Source organism: Oreochromis aureus, unplaced genomic scaffold, assembly GCF_013358895.1.
Source record: "Oreochromis aureus strain Israel breed Guangdong unplaced genomic scaffold, ZZ_aureus HiC_scaffold_368, whole genome shotgun sequence".
Taxonomy (NCBI): domain Eukaryota; kingdom Metazoa; phylum Chordata; class Actinopteri; order Cichliformes; family Cichlidae; genus Oreochromis; species Oreochromis aureus.
The window spans coordinates 100,550-117,231 of record NW_024108916.1 but is presented as its reverse complement, the minus strand read 5'-3'; the positions used below and the strand labels follow the sequence as shown (position 1 = coordinate 117,231).

The 16,682-nt window shown below is 56.4% G+C and overlaps 4 non-coding genes and 3 pseudogenes across 4 annotated transcripts; all 7 read left to right on the top strand.

Annotated features, from left to right (window-relative positions):
- Window positions 1–709: 709 nt before the first annotated feature.
- On the top strand, window positions 710–828 carry LOC120437020. The gene has a single exon (XR_005610760.1). It is a non-coding gene; the product is annotated as a 5S ribosomal RNA (ribosomal RNA).
- A 1,818-nt stretch (window positions 829–2,646) lies between these two features.
- LOC120436971 lies at window positions 2,647–2,765 on the top strand (annotated as a pseudogene).
- Window positions 2,766–4,592: 1,827 nt separating this feature from the next.
- Window positions 4,593–4,711, top strand: LOC120437019. Its single transcript, XR_005610759.1, has one exon. It is a non-coding gene; the product is annotated as a 5S ribosomal RNA (ribosomal RNA).
- A 1,824-nt stretch (window positions 4,712–6,535) lies between these two features.
- LOC120436977 lies at window positions 6,536–6,651 on the top strand (annotated as a pseudogene).
- A 1,827-nt stretch (window positions 6,652–8,478) lies between these two features.
- On the top strand, window positions 8,479–8,597 carry LOC120437018. Its single transcript, XR_005610758.1, has one exon. It is a non-coding gene; the product is annotated as a 5S ribosomal RNA (ribosomal RNA).
- A 3,755-nt stretch (window positions 8,598–12,352) lies between these two features.
- Window positions 12,353–12,471, top strand: LOC120436970 (annotated as a pseudogene).
- A 3,198-nt stretch (window positions 12,472–15,669) lies between these two features.
- LOC120436937 lies at window positions 15,670–15,788 on the top strand. The gene has a single exon (XR_005610685.1). It is a non-coding gene; the product is annotated as a 5S ribosomal RNA (ribosomal RNA).
- The last annotated feature ends 894 nt before the right edge of the window (window positions 15,789–16,682 follow it).

Sequence of the window (16,682 nt, the reverse complement as noted above, 5' to 3'; positions counted from 1 at the left end):
GCACCACACCAGGGCTTGTGCTGCTGGCTGAGGCCAACTACACCACACCAGGGAATGTGCTTCTGGCTGAGGCCACCTCCACCCACCACGACCTGTGCTACTGGCGAAGCCAGCTACATCACCACCACGGCCTGTGCAGCTGGCTGAGGCCACCTACACCACACCACCATGTGCTGTGCTGCTGGTTAAGGCCATGTTCATGACACCAGAGCCTGTGCTGCTGGCTTAGGCCACCTACACAACACCAGGTCGTCTGCAGCTTGCTGAGGCCACCTACATCACACCAGGGCCTGTGATGATGGCTTGTGGACCTGTGATGCTGGTTGAGGCCACCTACACCACACCAGGTCCTGTGCTGCTAGTTGAGGAAATGTTGATCACACCAGAGCCTGTGCTGTTGGCTTAGGCCATGTTGATCACACCAGGGCCTGTGCTTCTGGCTGAGGATATCTACACACACTAGCTCCTGTGCTGCTGGCTGAGGCCATCGACACCACAGCAGGGCCTGGGTTGCTGGCTGGGGAACCTACACAACACCAGGGCCTGTGCTGCTGGTTAAATATAAATTGAGTCCTTGGGTTGGGGTATTAGGCAAGCATGCAGTTACCGTTAACACTGTAGTTAAATTGGAGGGTTGTTGGCGTAACTTCAAGTACTGCCCACCTCACCTCTTGATTCCATAAATTGACACTTTGTGCTGTGGCCAGCAGCTTACGGCCATACCACCCTGAGCACGCCCGATCTCGTCTGATCTCGGAAGCTAAGCGGGGTTGGGCTTGGTTAGTACTCGGATGGTAGACTGCCTGGGAATACCAGGTGCTGTAAGCTTTACCTTTTCATGTCATTGAACTGCTTTTGATCCAGAGAAGGAGGTGTTGAAAAACCCAAAGCAGCTGCTCATTAATGAGGGCACGTGCGACATTCCTTTTGGCGCTTTTCAGCAATGTCTTGTGCTGCGGGTGAGGCCATCCACAACACAGCGGGGCATATGCTGCTAACATAGGTCATCTAAATTACACCAGGGCCTGTGGTGCAGGCTGAGGCCAAATACACCACACCAGGGCCTGTGGCTCTGGGTGAGGCCATCGACACCACACGGGGCCTGCGTTGCAGCTGAGGCAACCTGCACCACACCAGGGCCTGTGCTGCTGGCTGAGGCCAACTACACCACACACTTGGCCAGTGGCTCTGCCTGAGGCCACCTACACCACACCAGGGCCTGTGCTACTGTCTGAGGCCATATTCATCACACCAGGGCCTGTGCTGCTGGCTGAGGCCATCCACATCACAAGAGGACCTGTGCTCCTTGCGAGACCGACTACACCACACCAGGGTTTGTGGCTCTGGCTGAGGCAATCTACACCACACCAGGGTCTGTGCTTCTGGCTGGTTCCATCTGCACCACACCAGGGCCTGTGCTGATGGCTGAGGCCATCCGCACACACCGGTCCTTCTGGCTGCTACATAGGTCATCTAAATTACTCCAGGACCTGTGATTCTGGCTGTGGACCTGTGCTGCTGGCTGAGGCACACTACACCACACCAGGGATTGTGGCTCTGGTTGAGGCCACCTAGACCACACCACGTCCTGAGTTGCGGCTGAGGCAACCTGCACCACACCACGGCCTGTGCCGCTGGCTGAGGACAACTACACCACACACTTGGCCAGTGGCTCTGGCTGAGGCCAACTACACCACACAAGGTATTGTGGCTCTGGTTGAGGCCATCTATTTCCCAACAGGGCCTGGGCTGCTGGCTGAGGCAATGTACACCACACCAGGGCCTGTGCTTAGGATCAGGCTATGTACAACACACCAGGGCCTGTTCTGCTGGATAAGGCCATCTGCATCACAACAGGGCTTGTGCTTCTGACAGAGGACCTGTGCTGCCAGCTGAGGCCATCTACAACACACCAGGGTCTATGCTTCTGGCTGGTTCCATCTGCACCACACCAGGGCTTGTGCTGCTGGCTGAGGCCAACTACACCACACCAGGGAATGTGCTTCTGGCTGAGGCCACCTCCACCACACCACGACCTGTGCTACTGGCGAAGCCAGCTACATCACACCACGGCCTGTGCTGCTGGCTGAGGCCACCTACACCACACCATGTGCTGTGCTGCTGGTTAAGGCCATGTTCATGACACCAGAGCCTGTGCTGCTGGCAGGCCACCTACACAACACCAGGTCGTCTGCAGCTTGCTGAGGCCACCTACATCACACCAGGGCCTGTGATGATGGCTTGTGGACCTGTGATGCTGGTTGAGGCCACCTACACCACACCAGGTCCTGTGCTGCTAGTTGAAATGTTGATCACACCAGAGCCTGTGCTGTTGGCTTAGGCCATGTTGATCACACCAGGGCCTGTGCTTCTGGCTGAGGATATCTACACCACACTAGCTCCTGTGCTGCTGGCTGAGGCCATCGACACCACAGCAGGGCCTGGGTTGCTGGCTGGGGAACCTACACAACACCAGGGCCTGTGCTGCTGGTTAAATATAAATTGAGTCCTTGGGTTGGGGTATTAGGCAAGCATGCAGTTACCGTTAACACTGTAGTTAAATTGGAGGGTTGTTCGCGTAACTTCAAGTACTGCCCACCTCACCTCTTGATTCCATAAATTGACACTTTGTGCTGTGGCCAGCAGCTTCACGGCCATACCACCCTGAGCACGCCCGATCTCGTCTGATCTCGGAAGCTAAGCGGGGTTGGGCTTGGTTAGTACTCGGATGGTAGACTGCCTGGGAATACCAGGTGCTGTAAGCTTTACCTTTTCATGTCATTGAACTGCTTTTGATCCAGAGAAGGAGGTGTTGAAAAACCCAAAGCAGCTGCTCATTAATGAGGGCACATTAACGACATTCCTTTTGGCGCTTTTCAGCAATGTCTTGTGCTGCGGGTGAGGCCATCCACAACACAACGGGGCATATGCTGCTAACATGGGTCATCTAAATTACACCAGGGCCTGTGGTGCAGGCTGAGGCCAAATACACCACACCAGGGCCTGTGGCTCTGGGTGAGGCCATCGACACCACACGGGGCCTGCGTTGCAGCTGAGGCAACCTGCACCACACCAGGGCCTGTGCTGCTGGCTGAGGCCAACTACACCACACACTTGGCCAGTGGCTCTGCCTGAGGCCACCTACACCACACCAGGGCCTGTGCTACTGTCTGAGGCCATATTCATCACACCAGGGCCTGTGCTGCTGGCTGAGGCCATCCACATCACAAGAGGACCTGTGCTCCTTGCGAGACCGACTACACACACACCAGGGTTTGTGGCTCTGGCTGAGGCAATCTACACCACACCAGGGTCTGTGCTTCTGGCTGGTTCCATCTGCACCACACCAGGGCCTGTGCTGATGGCTGAGGCCATCCGCACCACACCGGTCCTTCTGGCTGCTACATAGGTCATCTAAATTACTCCAGGACCTGTGATTCTGGCTGTGGACCTGTGCTGCTGGCTGAGGCACACTACACCACACCAGGGATTGTGGCTCTGGTTGAGGCCACCTAGACCACACCACGTCCTGAGTTGCGGCTGAGGCAACCTGCACCACACCACGGCCTGTGCCGCTGGCTGAGGACAACTACACCACACACTTGGCCAGTGGCTCTGGCTGAGGCCAACTACACCACACAAGGTATTGTGGCTCTGGTTGAGGCCATCTATTTCCCAACAGGGCCTGGGCTGCTGGCTGAGGCAATGTACACCACACCAGGGCCTGTGCTTAAGGATCAGGCTATGTACAACACACCAGGGCCTGTTCTGCTGGATAAGGCCATCTGCATCACAACAGGGCTTGTGCTTCTGACAGAGGACCTGTGCTGCCAGCTGAGGCCATCTACAACACACCAGGGTCTATGCTTCTGGCTGGTTCCATCTGCACCACACCAGGGCTTGTGCTGCTGGCTGAGGCCAACTACACCACACCAGGGAATGTGCTTCTGGCTGAGGCCACCTCCACCACACCACGACCTGTGCTACTGGCGAAGCCAGCTACATCACACCACGGCCTGTGCAGCTGGCTGAGGCCACCTACACCACACCATGTGCTGTGCTGCTGGTTAAGGCCATGTTCATGACACCAGAGCCTGTGCTGCTGGCAGGCCACCTACACAACACCAGGTCGTCTGCAGCTTGCTGAGGCCACCTACATCACACCAGGGCCTGTGATGATGGCTTGTGGACCTGTGATGCTGGTTGAGGCCACCTACACCACACCAGGTCCTGTGCTGCTAGTTGAGGAAATGTTGATCACACCAGAGCCTGTGCTGTTGGCTTAGGCCATGTTGATCACACCAGGGCCTGTGCTTCTGGCTGAGGATATCTACACCACACTAGCTCCTGTGCTGCTGGCTGAGGCCATCGACACCACAGCAGGGCCTGGGTTGCTGGCTGAGGGAACCTACACAACACCAGGGCCTGTGCTGCTGGTTAAATATAAATTGAGTCCTTGGGTTGGGGTATTAGGCAAGCATGCAGTTACCGTTAACACTGTAGTTAAATTGGAGGGTTGTTCGGCGTAACTTCAAGTACTGCCCACCTCACCTCTTGATTCCATAAATTGACACTTTGTGCTGTGGCCAGCAGCTTACGGCCATACCACCCTGAGCACGCCCGATCTCGTCTGATCTCGGAAGCTAAGCGGGGTTGGGCTTGGTTAGTACTCGGATGGTAGACTGCCTGGGAATACCAGGTGCTGTAAGCTTTACCTTTTCATGTCATTGAACTGCTTTTGATCCAGAAGGAGGTGTTGAAAAACCCAAAGCAGCTGCTCATTAATGAGGGCACATTAACGACATTCCTTTTGGCGCTTTTCAGCAATGTCTTGTGCTGCGGGTGAGGCCATCCACAACACAGCGGGGCATATGCTGCTAACATAGGTCATCTAAATTACACCAGGGCCTGTGGTGCAGGCTGAGGCCAAATACACCACACCAGGGCCTGTGGCTCTGGGTGAGGCCATCGACACCACACGGGGCCTGCGTTGCAGCTGAGGCAACCTGCACCACACCAGGGCCTGTGCTGCTGGCTGAGGCCAACTACACCACACACTTGGCCAGTGGCTCTGCCTGAGGCCACCTACACCACACCAGGGCCTGTGCTACTGTCTGAGGCCATATTCATCACACCAGGGCCTGTGCTGCTGGCTGAGGCCATCCACATCACAAGAGGACCTGTGCTCCTTGCCGAGACCGACTACACCACACCAGGGTTTGTGGCTCTGGCTGAGGCAATCTACACCACACCAGGGTCTGTGCTTCTGGCTGGTTCCATCTGCACCACACCAGGGCCTGTGCTGATGGCTGAGGCCATCCGCACCACACCGGTCCTTCTGGCTGCTACATAGGTCATCTAAATTACTCCAGGACCTGTGATTCTGGCTGTGGACCTGTGCTGCTGGCTGAGGCACACTACACCACACCAGGGATTGTGGCTCTGGTTGAGGCCACCTAGACCACACCACGTCCTGAGTTGCGGCTGAGGCAACCTGCACCACACCACGGCCTGTGCCGCTGGCTGAGGACAACTACACCACACACTTGGCCAGTGGCTCTGGCTGAGGCCAACTACACCACACAAGGTATTGTGGCTCTGGTTGAGGCCATCTATTTCCCAACAGGGCCTGGGCTGCTGGCTGAGGCAATGTACACCACACCAGGGCCTGTGCTTAAGGATCAGGCTATGTACAACACACCAGGGCCTGTTCTGCTGGATAAGGCCATCTGCATCACAACAGGGCTTGTGCTTCTGACAGAGGACCTGTGCTGCCAGCTGAGGCCATCTACAACACACCAGGGTCTATGCTTCTGGCTGGTTCCATCTGCACCACACCAGGGCTTGTGCTGCTGGCTGAGGCCAACTACACCACACCAGGGAATGTGCTTCTGGCTGAGGCCACCTCCACCACACCACGACCTGTGCTACTGGCGAAGCCAGCTACATCACACCACGGCCTGTGCTGCTGGCTGAGGCCACCTACACCACACCATGTGCTGTGCTGCTGGTTAAGGCCATGTTCATGACACCAGAGCCTGTGCTGCTGGCAGGCCACCTACACAACACCAGGTCGTCTGCAGCTTGCTGAGGCCACCTACATCACACCAGGGCCTGTGATGATGGCTTGTGGACCTGTGATGCTGGTTGAGGCCACCTACACCACACCAGGTCCTGTGCTGCTAGTTGAGGAAATGTTGATCACACCAGAGCCTGTGCTGTTGGCTTAGGCCATGTTGATCACACCAGGGCCTGTGCTTCTGGCTGAGGATATCTACACCACACTAGCTCCTGTGCTGCTGGCTGAGGCCATCGACACCACAGCAGGGCCTGGGTTGCTGGCTGAGGGAACCTACACAACACCAGGGCCTGTGCTGCTGGTTAAATATAAATTGAGTCCTTGGGTTGGGGTATTAGGCAAGCATGCAGTTACCGTTAACACTGTAGTTAAATTGGAGGGTTGTTGGCGTAACTTCAAGTACTGCCCACCTCACCTCTTGATTCCATAAATTGACACTTTGTGCTGTGGCCAGCAGCTTACGGCCATACCACCCTGAGCACGCCCGATCTCGTCTGATCTCGGAAGCTAAGCGGGGTTGGGCTTGGTTAGTACTCGGATGGTAGACTGCCTGGGAATACCAGGTGTAAGCTTTACCTTTTCATGTCATTGAACTGCTTTTGATCCAGAGAAGGAGGTGTTGAAAAACCCAAAGCAGCTGCTCATTAATGAGGGCACATTAACGACATTCCTTTTGGCGCTTTTCAGCAATGTCTTGTGCTGCGGGTGAGGCCATCCACAACACAACGGGGCATATGCTGCTAACATAGGTCATCTAAATTACACCAGGGCCTGTGGTGCAGGCTGAGGCCAAATACACCACACCAGGGCCTGTGGCTCTGGGTGAGGCCATCGACACCACACGGGGCCTGCGTTGCAGCTGAGGCAACCTGCACCACACCAGGGCCTGTGCTGCTGGCTGAGGCCAACTACACCACACACTTGGCCAGTGGCTCTGCCTGAGGCCACCTACACCACACCAGGGCCTGTGCTACTGTCTGAGGCCATATTCATCACACCAGGGCCTGTGCTGCTGGCTGAGGCCATCCACATCACAAGAGGACCTGTGCTCCTTGCGAGACCGACTACACCACACCAGGGTTTGTGGCTCTGGCTGAGGCAATCTACACCACACCAGGGTCTGTGCTTCTGGCTGGTTCCATCTGCACCACACCAGGGCCTGTGCTGATGGCTGAGGCCATCCGCACCACACCGGTCCTTCTGGCTGCTACATAGGTCATCTAAATTACTCCAGGACCTGTGATTCTGGCTGTGGACCTGTGCTGCTGGCTGAGGCACACTACACCACACCAGGGATTGTGGCTCTGGTTGAGGCCACCTAGACCACACCACGTCCTGAGTTGCGGCTGAGGCAACCTGCACCACACCACGGCCTGTGCCGCTGGCTGAGGACAACTACACCACACACTTGGCCAGTGGCTCTGGCTGAGGCCAACTACACCACACAAGGTATTGTGGCTCTGGTTGAGGCCATCTATTTCCCAACAGGGCCTGGGCTGCTGGCTGAGGCAATGTACACCACACCAGGGCCTGTGCTTAAGGATCAGGCTATGTACAACACACCAGGGCCTGTTCTGCTGGATAAGGCCATCTGCATCACAACAGGGCTTGTGCTTCTGACAGAGGACCTGTGCTGCCAGCTGAGGCCATCTACAACACACCAGGGTCTATGCTTCTGGCTGGTTCCATCTGCACCACACCAGGGCTTGTGCTGCTGGCTGAGGCCAACTACACCACACCAGGGAATGTGCTTCTGGCTGAGGCCACCTCCACCACACCACGACCTGTGCTACTGGCGAAGCCAGCTACATCACACCACGGCCTGTGCTGCTGGCTGAGGCCACCTACACCACACCATGTGCTGTGCTGCTGGTTAAGGCCATGTTCATGACACCAGAGCCTGTGCTGCTGGCTTAGGCCACCTACACAACACCAGGTCGTCTGCAGCTTGCTGAGGCCACCTACATCACACCAGGGCCTGTGATGATGGCTTGTGGACCTGTGATGCTGGTTGAGGCCACCTACACCACACCAGGTCCTGTGCTGCTAGTTGAGGAAATGTTGATCACACCAGAGCCTGTGCTGTTGGCTTAGGCCATGTTGATCACACCAGGGCCTGTGCTTCTGGCTGAGGATATCTACACCACACTAGCTCCTGTGCTGCTGGCTGAGGCCATCGACACCACAGCAGGGCCTGGGTTGCTGGCTGAGGGAACCTACACAACACCAGGGCCTGTGCTGCTGGTTAAATATAAATTGAGTCCTTGGGTTGGGGTATTAGGCAAGCATGCAGTTACCGTTAACACTGTAGTTAAATTGGAGGGTTGTTGGCGTAACTTCAAGTACTGCCCACCTCACCTCTTGATTCCATAAATTGACACTTTGTGCTGTGGCCAGCAGCTTACGGCCATACCACCCTGAGCACGCCCGATCTCGTCTGATCTCGGAAGCTAAGCGGGGTTGGGCTTGGTTAGTACTCGGATGGTAGACTGCCTGGGAATACCAGGTGCTGTAAGCTTTACCTTTTCATGTCATTGAACTGCTTTTGATCCAGAGAAGGAGGTGTTGAAAAACCCAAAGCAGCTGCTCATTAATGAGGGCACATTGCGACATTCCTTTTGGCGCTTTTCAGCAATGTCTTGTGCTGCGGGTGAGGCCATCCACAACACAGCGGGGCATATGCTGCTAACATAGGTCATCTAAATTACACCAGGGCCTGTGGTGCAGGCTGAGGCCAAATACACCACACCAGGGCCTGTGGCTCTGGGTGAGGCCATCGACACCACACGGGGCCTGCGTTGCAGCTGAGGCAACCTGCACCACACCAGGGCCTGTGCTGCTGGCTGAGGCCAACTACACCACACACTTGGCCAGTGGCTCTGCCTGAGGCCACCTACACCACACCAGGGCCTGTGCTACTGTCTGAGGCCATATTCATCACACCAGGGCCTGTGCTGCTGGCTGAGGCCATCCACATCACAAGAGGACCTGTGCTCCTTGCGAGACCAACTACACCACACCAGGGTTTGTGGCTCTGGCTGAGGCAATCTACACCACACCAGGTCTCTGTGCTTCTGGCTGGTTCCATCTGCACCACACCAGGGCCTGTGCTGATGGCTGAGGCCATCCGCACCACCGGTCCTTCTGGCTGCTACATAGGTCATCTAAATTACTCCAGGACCTGTGATTCTGGCTGTGGACCTGTGCTGCTGGCTGAGGCACACTACACCACACCAGGGATTGTGGCTCTGGTTGAGGCCACCTAGACCACACCACGTCCTGAGTTGCGGCTGAGGCAACCTGCACCACACCACGGCCTGTGCCGCTGGCTGAGGACAACTACACCACACACTTGGCCAGTGGCTCTGGCTGAGGCCAACTACACCACACAAGGTATTGTGGCTCTGGTTGAGGCCATCTATTTCCCAACAGGGCCTGGGCTGCTGGCTGAGGCAATGCACACCACACCAGGGCCTGTGCTTAAGGATCAGGCTATGTACAACACACCAGGGCCTGTTCTGCTGGATAAGGCCATCTGCATCACAACAGGGCTTGTGCTTCTGACAGAGGACCTGTGCTGCCAGCTGAGGCCATCTACAACACACCAGGGTCTATGCTTCTGGCTGGTTCCATCTGCACCACACCAGGGCTTGTGCTGCTGGCTGAGGCCAACTACACCACACCAGGGAATGTGCTTCTGGCTGAGGCCACCTCCACCACACCACGACCTGTGCTACTGGCGGAGGCCAGCTACATCACACCACGGCCTGTGCAGCTGGCTGAGGCCACCTACACCACACCATGTGCTGTGCTGCTGGTTAAGGCCATGTTCATGACACCAGAGCCTGTGCTGCTGGCTTAGGCCACCTACACAACACCAGGTCGTCTGCAGCTTGCTGAGGCCACCTACATCACACCAGGGCCTGTGATGATGGCTTGTGGACCTGTGCGCTGGTTGAGGCCACCTACACCACACCAGGTCCTGTGCTGCTAGTTGAGGAAATGTTGATCACACCAGAGCCTGTGCTGTTGGCTTAGGCCATGTTGATCACACCAGGGCCTGTGCTTCTGGCTGAGATATCTACACCACACTAGCTGCTGTGCTGCTGGCTGAGGCCATCGACACCACAGCAGGGCCTGGGTTGCTGGCTGAGGGAACCTACACAACACCAGGGCCTGTGCTGCTGGTTAAATATAAATTGAGTCCTTGGGTTGGGTATTAGGCAAGCATGCAGTTACCGTTAACACTGTAGTTAAATTGGAGGGTTGTTGGCGTAACTTCAAGTACTGCCCACCTCACCACTTGATTCCATAAATTGACACTTTGTGCTGGCCAGCAGCTCACGGCCATACCACCCTGAGCACGCCCGATCTCGTCTGATCTCGGAAGCTAAGCGGGGTTGGGAAGCGGATGGTAGACTGCCTGGGAATACCAGGTGCTGTAAGCTTTACCTTTTCATGTCATTGAACTGCTTTTGATCCAGGGAGGGTGTTGAAAACCCAAAGCAGCTGCTCATTAATGAGGGCACATGCGACATTCCTTTTGGCGCTTTTCAGCAATGTCTTGTGCTGCGGGTGAGGCCATCCACAACACAAGCTGAGCATATGCTGCTAACATAGGTCATCTAAATTACACCAGGGCCTGTGGTGCAGGCTGAGGCCAAATACACCACACCAGGGCCTGTGGCTCTGGGTGAGGCCATCGACACCACACCACCTGCGTTGCAGCTGAGGCAACCTGCACCACACCAGGGCCTGTGCTGCTGGCTGAGGCCAACTACACCACACACTTGGCCAGTGGCTCTGCCTGAGGCCACCTACACCACACCAGGGCCTGTGCTACTGTCTGAGGCCATATTCATCACACCAGGGCCTGTGCTGCTGGCTGAGGCCATCCACATCACAAGAGGACCTGTGCTCCTTGCGAGACCAACTACACCACACCAGGGTTTGTGGCTCTGGCTGAGGCAATCTACACACCACACCAGGGTCTGTGCTTCTGGCTGGTTCCATCTGCACCACACCAGGGCCTGTGCTGATGGCTGAGGCCATCCGCACCACACCGGTCCTTCTGGCTGCTACATAGGTCATCTAAATTACTCCAGGACCTGTGATTCTGGCTGTGGACCTGTGCTGCTGGCTGAGGCACACTACACCACACCAGGGATTGTGGCTCTGGTTGAGGCCACCTAGACCACACCACGTCCTGAGTTGCGGCTGAGGCAACCTGCACCACACCACGGCCTGTGCCGCTGGCTGAGGACAACTACACCACACACTTGGCCAGTGGCTCTGGCTGAGGCCAACTACACACCACACAAGGTATTGTGGCTCTGGTTGAGGCCATCTATTTCCCAACAGGGCCTGGGCTGCTGGCTGAGGCAATGTACACCACACCAGGGCCTGTGCTTAAGGATCAGGCTATGTACAACACACCAGGGCCTGTTCTGCTGGATAAGGCCATCTGCATCACAACAGGGCTTGTGCTTCTGACAGAGGACCTGTGCTGCCAGCTGAGGCCATCTACAACACACCAGGGTCTATGCTTCTGGCTGGTTCCATCTGCACCACACCAGGGCTTGTGCTGCTGGCTGAGGCCAACTACACCACACCAGGGAATGTGCTTCTGGCTGAGGCCACCTCCACCACACCACGACCTGTGCTACTGGCGAAGCCAGCTACATCACACCACGGCCTGTGCTGCTGGCTGAGGCCACCTACACCACACCATGTGCTGTGCTGCTGGTTAAGGCCATGTTCATGACACCAGAGCCTGTGCTGCTGGCTTAGGCCACCTACACAACACCAGGTCGTCTGCAGCTTGCTGAGGCCACCTACATCACACCAGGGCCTGTGATGATGGCTTGTGGACCTGTGATGCTGGTTGAGGCCACCTACACCACACCAGGTCCTGTGCTGCTAGTTGAGGAAATGTTGATCACACCAGAGCCTGTGCTGTTGGCTTAGGCCATGTTGATCACACCAGGGCCTGTGCTTCTGGCTGAGGATATCTACACCACACTAGCTCCTGTGCTGCTGGCTGAGGCCATCGACACCACAGCAGGGCCTGGGTTGCTGGCTGAGGGAACCTACACAACACCAGGGCCTGTGCTGCTGGTTAAATATAAATTGAGTCCTTGGGTTGGGGTATTAGGCAAGCATGCAGTTACCGTTAACACTGTAGTTAAATTGGAGGGTTGTTGGCGTAACTTCAAGTACTGCCCACCTCACCTCTTGATTCCATAAATTGACACTTTGTGCTGTGGCCAGCAGCTTCACGGCCATACCACCCTGAGCACGCCCGATCTCGTCTGATCTCGGAAGCTAAGCGGGGTTGGGCTTGGTTAGTACTCGGATGGTAGACTGCCTGGGAATACCAGGTGCTGTAAGCTTTACCTTTTCATGTCATTGAACTGCTTTTGATCCAGAGAAGGAGGTGTTGAAAACCCAAAGCAGCTGCTCATTAATGAGGGCACGTGCGACATTCCTTTTGGCGCTTTTCAGCAATGTCTTGTGCTGCGGGTGAGGCCATCCACAACACAACGGGGCATATGCTGCTAACATAGGTCATCTAAATTACACCAGGGCCTGTGGTGCAGGCTGAGGCCAAATACACCACACCAGGGCCTGTGGCTCTGGGTGAGGCCATCGACACCACACGGGGCCTGCGTTGCAGCTGAGGCAACCTGCACCACACCAGGGCCTGTGCTGCTGGCTGAGGCCAACTACACCACACACTTGGCCAGTGGCTCTGCCTGAGGCCACCTACACCACACCAGGGCCTGTGCTACTGTCTGAGGCCATATTCATCACACCAGGGCCTGTGCTGCTGGCTGAGGCCATCCACATCACAAGAGGACCTGTGCTCCTTGCGAGACCAACTACACCACACCAGGGTTTGTGGCTCTGGCTGAGGCAATCTACACCACACCAGGGTCTGTGCTTCTGGCTGGTTCCATCTGCACCACACCAGGGCCTGTGCTGATGGCTGAGGCCATCCGCACCACCACCGGTCCTTCTGGCTGCTACATAGGTCATCTAAATTACTCCAGGACCTGTGATTCTGGCTGTGGACCTGTGCTGCTGGCTGAGGCACACTACACCACACCAGGGATTGTGGCTCTGGTTGAGGCCACCTAGACCACACCACGTCCTGAGTTGCGGCTGAGGCAACCTGCACCACACCACGGCCTGTGCCGCTGGCTGAGGACAACTACACCACACACTTGGCCAGTGGCTCTGGCTGAGGCCAACTACACCACACAAGGTATTGTGGCTCTGGTTGAGGCCATCTATTTCCCAACAGGGCCTGGGCTGCTGGCTGAGGCAATGTACACCACACCAGGGCCTGTGCTTAAGGATCAGGCTATGTACAACACACCAGGGCCTGTTCTGCTGGATAAGGCCATCTGCATCACAACAGGGCTTGTGCTTCTGACAGAGGACCTGTGCTGCCAGCTGAGGCCATCTACAACACACCAGGGTCTGTGCTTCTGGCTGGTTCCATCTGCACCACACCAGGGCTTTTGCTGCTGGCTGAGGCCAACTACACCACACCAGGGAATGTGCTTCTGGCTGAGGCCACCTCCACCACACCACGGCCTGTGCTACTGGCCGAGGCCAGCTACATCACACCACGGCCTGTGCTGCTGGCTGAGGCCACCTACACCACACCATGTGCTGTGCTGCTGGTTAAGGCCATGTTCATGACACCAGAGCCTTTGCTGCTGGCTTAGGCCACCTACACAACACCAGGTCGTCTGCAGCTTGCTGAGGCCACCTACATCACACCAGGGCCTGTGATGATGGCTTGTGGACCTGTGATGCTGGTTGAGGCCACCTACACCACACCAGGTCCTGTGCTGCTAGTTGAGGAAATGTTGATTACACCAGAGCCTGTACTGTTGGCTTAGGCCATTTTGATCACACCAGGGCCTGTGCTTCTGACTCAGGCCATCTTCAACACACCAGGGCCTGTCCTTCTTGCTGAGGCAATGTACACCACAGCAGGGCCTGTGCTTCTGGCTGAGGACATCTACACCACACTAGCTCCTGTGCTGCTGGCTGAGGCCATCGACACCACAGCAGGGCCTGGGTTGCTGCGTTGCTGAGGCAACCTAAACAACACCAGGGCCTGTGCTGCTGTCTGCCAACTACACCACCTTGGCCAGTATTCATCACACCAGGGCCTGTGCTGCTGGCTGAGGCCATCCACATCCACATCAAGAGGACCTGTGCTCCTTGCCGAGACCAACTACACCACACCAGGGTTTGTGGCTCTGGCTGAGGCAATCTACACCACACCAGGGTCTGTGCTTCTGGCTGGTTCCATCTGCACCACACCAGGGCCTGTGCTGATGGCTGAGGCCATCCGCACCACCACCGGTCCTTCTGGCTGCTACATAGGTCATCTAAATTACTCCAGGACCTGTGATTCTGGCTGTGGACCTGTGCTGCTGGCTGAGGCACACTACACCACACCAGGGATTGTGGCTCTGGTTGAGGCCACCTAGACCACACCACGTCCTGAGTTGCGGCTGAGGCAACCTGCACCACACCACGGCCTGTGCCGCTGGCTGAGGACAACTACACCACACACTTGGCCAGTGGCTCTGGCTGAGGCCAACTACACCACACAAGGTATTGTGGCTCTGGTTGAGGCCATCTATTTCCCAACAGGGCCTGGGCTGCTGGCTGAGGCAATGTACACCACACCAGGGCCTGTGCTTAAGGATCAGGCTATGTACAACACACCAGGGCCTGTTCTGCTGGATAAGGCCATCTGCATCACAACAGGGCTTGTGCTTCTGACAGAGGACCTGTGCTGCCAGCTGAGGCCATCTACAACACACCAGGGTCTATGCTTCTGGCTGGTTCCATCTGCACCACACCAGGGCTTGTGCTGCTGGCTGAGGCCAACTACACCACACAGGGGAATGTGCTTCTGGCTGAGGCCACCTCCACCACACCACGACCTGTGCTACTGGCGAAGCCAGCTACATCACACCACGGCCTGTGCTGCTGGCTGAGGCCACCTACACCACACCATGTGCTGTGCTGCTGGTTAAGGCCATGTTCATGACACCAGAGCCTGTGCTGCTGGCTTAGGCCACCTACACAACACCAGGTCGTCTGCAGCTTGCTGAGGCCACCTACATCACACCAGGGCCTGTGATGATGGCTTGTGGACCTGTGATGCTGGTTGAGGCCACCTACACCACACCAGGTCCTGTGCTGCTAGTTGAGGAAATGTTGATCACACCAGAGCTTGTGCTGTTGGCTTAGGCCATGTTGATCACACCAGGGCCTGTGCTTCTGGCTGAGGATATCTACACCACACTAGCTCCTGTGCTGCTGGCTGAGGCCATCGACACCACAGCAGGGCCTGGGTTGCTGGCTGAGGGAACCTACACAACACCAGGGCCTGTGCTGCTGGTTAAATATAAATTGAGTCCTTGGGTTGGGGTATTAGGCAAGCATGCAGTTACCGTTAACACTGTAGTTAAATTGGAGGGTTGTTGGCGTAACTTCAAGTACTGCCCACCTCACCTCTTGATTCCATAAATTGACACTTTGTGCTGTGGCCAGCAGCTTGCGGCCATACCACCCTGAGCACGCCCGATCTCGTCTGATCTCGGAAGCTAAGCAGGGTTGGGCTTGGTTAGTACTCGGATGGTAGACTGCCTGGGAATACCAGGTGCTGTAAGCTTTACCTTTTCATGTCATTGAACTGCTTTTGATCCAGAGAAGGAGGTGTTGAAAAACCCAAAGCAGCTGCTCATTAATGAGGGCACATTAACGACATTCCTTTTGGCGCTTTTCAGCAATGTCTTGTGCTGCGGGTGAGGCCATCCACAACACAACGGGGCATATGCTGCTAACATGGGTCATCTAAATTACACCAGGGCCTGTGGTGCAGGCTGAGGCCAAATACACCACACCAGGGCCTGTGGCTCTGGGTGAGGCCATCGACACCACACGGGGCCTGCGTTGCAGCTGAGGCAACCTGCACCACACCAGGGCCTGTGCTGCTGGCTGAGGCCAACTACACACCACACACTTGGCCAGTGCTGCTGGCTGAGGCCAACTTCACCACACAAGGTATTGTGGCTCTGGTTGAGGCCACCTAGACCACACCACGTCCTGAGTTGCTGGCTGAGGCAACCTGCACCACACCACGGCCTGTGCCGCTCGCTGAGGACAACTACACCACACACTTGGCCAGTGGCTCTGGCTGAGGCCAACTACACCACACAGGTATTGTGGCTCTGGTTGAGGCCATCTATTTCCCAACAGGGCCTGGGCTGCTGGCTGAGGCAATGTACACCACACCAGGGCCTGTGCTTAAGGATCAGGCTATGTACAACACACCAGGGCCTGTTCTGCTGGATAAGGCCATCTGCATCACAACAGGGCTTGTGCTTCTGACAGAGGACCTGTGCTGCCAGCTGAGGCCATCTACAACACACCAGGGTCTATGCTTCTGGCTGGTTCCATCTGCACCACACCAGGGCTTGTGCTGCTGGCTGAGGCCAACTACACCACACCAGGGAATGTGCTTCTGGCTGAGGCCACCTCCACCACACCACGACCTGTGCTACTG